This window comes from Colobus angolensis, unplaced genomic scaffold (genome assembly GCF_000951035.1).
Source record: "Colobus angolensis palliatus isolate OR3802 unplaced genomic scaffold, Cang.pa_1.0 Scaffold9, whole genome shotgun sequence".
In the NCBI taxonomy this organism is placed as follows: Eukaryota; Metazoa; Chordata; class Mammalia; order Primates; family Cercopithecidae; genus Colobus; species Colobus angolensis.
The window spans coordinates 6,137,346-6,142,034 of NW_012122931.1; the positions used below are offsets into that span (position 1 = coordinate 6,137,346).

A 4,689-nucleotide genomic window follows, 5' to 3' on the forward strand; every position below is an offset into this window, starting at 1 on the left:
TCTCAGCTCACTGCAAGCTCCGCCTCCCGGGTTCACACCATTCTCCTGCCTCAGCCTCCCGAGTAGCTGGGACTACAGGTGCTAGCCACCATGACCGGCTATTTTTTTTATTTTTTAGTAGAGACGGGGTTTCACCGTGTTAGCCAGGATGGGATGGTCTCGATCTCCTGACCTCGTGATCTGACCACCTCAGCCTCCCAAAGTGCTAGGATGACAGGCATATTTTAGAATTTTTTAATTTTTATTTTAAGAGACCGGATCTTGCTCTGTCGCCCAAACTAGAGTGTGGTATCGTGATCCTGACTCACTGCAGCCTCGACCTCCTGGTCGAGCAATCCTCCTACCTCAGCCTCCCCCAGGTGGCTGGCTACTGGTGTGTGCCACCATGCCCAGCTAATTTTTAAATTTTTTTGTAGAGACAGGATCTCGCTAAGTTGACCAAGTTGGTCTTGAAATCCTGGCCTCAAGCAATCCTGCCTTGGCCCCTCAAAGTGTTGGGATTACAGGAATGAGGCATAGCACCCAGCCCTTTCTATTTATTAAAATAAATTGTGCTTTTACTTATTATTTATTTAGAGACAGAGTCTTGCTCTGCTATGCAAGCTGGAGTGCAGTGGCACAATCTCAGCTCACCACAGCCTCCGCCTCCTGGGTTCAAGAGATTCTCCTGCCTCTGCCTCCCAAGAAGCTGGGATTACAGGCACCTGCCACCATGCCCAGCTAATTTTTGTATTTTTAGTAGAAACGGAATTTCACCACGTTGGCCAGGCTGGTCTCAAACTCCTGACCTCAGGTGATCCACCTGCCTCGGTCTCCCAAAATTCTGGGATTATAGGCATGAGTCACCATGCCTGGCCAAATTGTGCTTTTACTTTACACTCTATTTTTACCTTACACTGTAACCCAGAACCTAGATTTTTATCTAAACCAAGTTTTAAATGCCTGTGTCAAATGTGTCTGTTTCTCTTAGGAGAAGACCAGGGGTGCCCAGAAGATGGGCGACCTTTCTTTGATTACTGATAATGTTAATAACCAGAACAGCAACAAACTCTTTTCTTTTTTTTTTTTCCTTTTTGAGACAATCTCACTCTGTCACCCAGGGTGGAGTGCAGTGGCGTGATCTTGGCTCACTGCAACCTCCGCCTCCTGGGTTCAAGCGATTCTTGTGTCTCAATCTCCTAAGTGGCTGGGATTACAGGCGCCCACCACCACATCCAGGTAATTTTTGTATTTTTAGTAGAGACGAGGTTTTGCCATATTGGCCGGGCTGGTCTTGAACTCCTGGCCTCAACCAATCCACCTGCCTTGGCCTCCCAAAGTGTTGGGATTATAGGTGTGAGCCACCGTGCCCGGCCTAGTAAGGAACTCTTTATGAACAGCACCTCTCGGGCCAGGCGCGGTGGCTCACGCCTGTAATCCCAGCACTTTCGGAGGCTGAGGCGGGTGGATCACGAGGTCAGGAGATCGAGACCAGCCTCGCTAACACAGTAAAACCCCATCTCTAATAAAAACACAAAAAATTAGCTGGGAGTGATGGCGGGCGCCTGTAGTCCCAGCTACTTGGGAGGCTGAGGCAGGAGAATGGCATGAACCCAGGAAGCGGAGCTTGCAGTGGTCCGAGATCGTGCCACTGTACTCCAGCCTGGGTGACAGAGCGAGACGCCATCTCAAAACAAAACAAAACAAAAGAACAGCATCTCTCTGCAAACGCCAAACACTCCCCATCCCCAGTCTTTGTAGGCTATGCTGGATGGGCAGGACAGGAGGAAAGCAGAGCAAGACCCCACGTGAGGCAGGTGGAATGGGGCACTCAGCAGGGGTGATGATGGCCACAGCCGGTGCAGTGCTGAGGGCCTGAAAGTCTGCCAGGCACCAGGCAGGCCTCCCCTACAGGCCCTCCTAGGGTTCCTTTGATGCCCAAGAGACCAGGCCTCTTTAGCCCCATTCCATAGATGGGGGTGCTAAGGCTCAGGAGGTGACATCACCTGCCAACATCACCCTGCTATTAAGTGGCAGAGTAGAGTAAGAACAAACCCAGCAGGCCTGTCCCCCACCACCGGGCTCAGGTCCTCGCCACCATGTGGGACTTGCCCTCCGCCTCCCCAAGGTCTCACCCAGGCAGTGCCAAGAGAAACGGGCCTGGGAGTGCAGCTTCCCCGCCCCTCAGCATTACCAGTGCTCAGGTCACCAAGGGGCCAGCAGACACCACCACCCGCCCTGGGCTGGCAGCTCCAGCCCAGAAGTCAGCCCCCCTAGCGATGCCAGGACTCACGGGCCAGCGCAAGCACCCGCCCCACAGGAAGGCCTGGGCCCTCTAATGACCAGCTGGGTCCACGCACCACCTACACTGCTGGGAAAGAAAGTGGCACTGGGAGGGTCTGCTGAATCACACAGCTGCCTCCACTGAGACACGCGGACACCTGGAGTCCCCATCCAGGGCCAGGGCCTAAAGACTGGGGAACGGAAGCGGGAGGAGGGGAGGCCGGTGCATGCAGCAGCCTGCCTGCCCCCGAGTCTGGAATGAGACAGGCAGGGCGGGCGCGGCTGTTTGAGTGGGCAGGATGTGGTGGCAATGATACTACAACGCCTCCCTCGTGTTCAGGGAGTGGGGTGTGTTCACTCACAGAAACACCCGCTTCCTCTGCAAGGAGCCGCCCCAGCGCCACTGATCTGGGGCTTGTCTGCACCACCCAGACTCCTCCTCCTGAGGCAAGAAGTGTTCCCAGCTCAGTCACACAGGTGAGGGAAACTGAGGCTTACAGAGGTAAAACCACCTGCTCAGGGCAGGAAACACCATCCTGATCAGGTCTGATTCTGACCACCCGCCCCCACTCCGTGCTTGATCAGGGCACATCTGGAGTCTGTTCAGCCCTTGGCTAGGTCCAGTGGGGGCAAAAAAAAAATGACCAAGGTGGGACTTCTGCTTCAGGTTCCTCTCTCCAGTTTGAGTGTGTGGGGGGTGGAGGAGAGCCCTGGGGTTCCAACAGACAGGGCCTGGGGCTGGCTGCAGAGCTGAGAAGGGCCTGGACTGGAGTCTCTCACAGGCCTGGCCCGGCCAGTGCCTGGGCCTACCCTGGTGAGGGTAACCTGTTCGGAGGGGTCACCCCCAGCTGCGCCCGTTTCCTCATCCTCTGCTGTGTGATTCTGGACAAGTCACTGCCCCTCTCTGATGAGGTGTCGGGGGAGATCAGGAAAGAGGGTACAGGCACCAAATCCAGGGTTGACTTCCCAGGGGTGTGGGGAAAGGAGCCCCACCCTAACAGGAGCCAGCCGGGTGGTGAGAGCCACCTGCCCCGGCTCCCTCCCACACGGCTCTTGCTGAGGATGAAGAGGGGAAGCCAGCACCGAGGTGTGGGCCTGGACTCTGGCAGCCTCGCTGTGGGACCTTGGACAAGCTCCTCGCTGCTTGCAGCCTCAGTTTCTTCACATACACAATGGGCACCATACCACACAGGGCTGCTGAGAGGAGGCCACAGAATTATTTTAATTAAATGGGACAGGGTCTTGCTATGTTGCCCAGGCTGGTCTCAAACTCCTGGCCTCAAGCAATCCTCCTGCTTCAGCCTCCAGAGTAGCTGGACTGTAGGCATGCAGCACCACACAGGGCTAAAAAAAGTTTTTTTTTTTTGAGGCAGAGTCTCACACAGTCGCCAGGCTGGGGTGCAGTGGTGCGATTTGGGCTCACTGCAATCTCTGCCTCCTGGGTTTGAAAGATTCCCCTGCCTCAGCCTCCCAAGTAGCTGGCACTACAGGTGCGCCACCACCATGCTCGGCTAATTTTTCATATTTTAGTCAAGAAGGGGTTGCACTATGTTGGCCAGGATGGTCTCTATCTCCTGACCTCATGATCCGCCCACCTTGGCCTCCCAAAGTTCTGGGATTACAGGCGTGAGCCACTGTGCCCGGTTTTGTTTTGTTTTTGTTTTTGTTTTGAGAGGGAGTCTTGCTCTGTCTCCCAGGCTAGAGTGCAGTGGCACGATCTCGGCTCACTGCAACCTCAGCTTCCCGGGTTCAAGCAGCTTTCCTCTCAGCCTCCGGAGTAGCTGGGATTACAGGCACGCAGCACCATGCCTGGCTAATTTTTGTATTTTTACCATGTTGGTCAGGCTGGTCTCGAACTCCTGACCTCATGATCTGCCCGCCTCAGTCCTCCAAAGTGCTGGGATTACAGGTGTGAGCCACTGTGCCAGGCCTCACACTGGACTAATTTTTTAAAACTTTTTAGAGATGGGGTCTTGCTTTGTTGCTCATCTGGCCTCAAACTCCTGGACTTGAGTGATCCTCCCACCTCGGCCTCCTAAGTAGCTGAGACTACAGGCATGAGCTACTGTACCCAGCAAGTCTAGGGAACCAAATGCTTTTATTTTTATTTTTATTTTGAGACAGAGTCTTACTCTGTCACCCAGGCTGGAGTGCAGTGGCATGATCTCAGCTCACTGCAACCTGTGCCTCCTGGAGTCAAGCGATTCTATTCCCTCAGTCTCCTTAGTAGCTAGGATTACAGATACCCACCACCACGCCCGGCTAATTTTTGTGTTTTAGTAGACACAGGGTTTCACCATGTTGGTTAGGCTGGTCTCGAACTCCTGACCTCAAGCGATCCACCCACCGCAGCCTCCCAAAGTGCTGGGATTACAGACGTGAGCTACCGCACCCAGCCCCCAAATTTTTTTTTTTTTTTTTTTTTTT

General features: G+C 54.1%; 1 protein-coding gene across 8 annotated transcripts in view; it reads right to left on the reverse strand.

Moving 5' to 3' along the window:
* Positions 1 to 4,689, reverse strand: part of LRRC8A (leucine rich repeat containing 8 family, member A) — a 32,267-nt gene that overhangs the window by 4,782 nt on the left and 22,796 nt on the right. The window contains exon 1 of one of the 8 annotated variants that reach the window (XM_011931257.1): positions 2,174 to 2,522. The exons of the other annotated variants lie outside the window; for them this stretch is intronic. The gene's annotated coding sequence lies outside the window, so the exon portion shown is untranslated. Of the gene's footprint in view, positions 1 to 2,173; positions 2,523 to 4,689 lie in introns of those variants that run through there. 8 annotated transcript variants of the gene reach the window in all.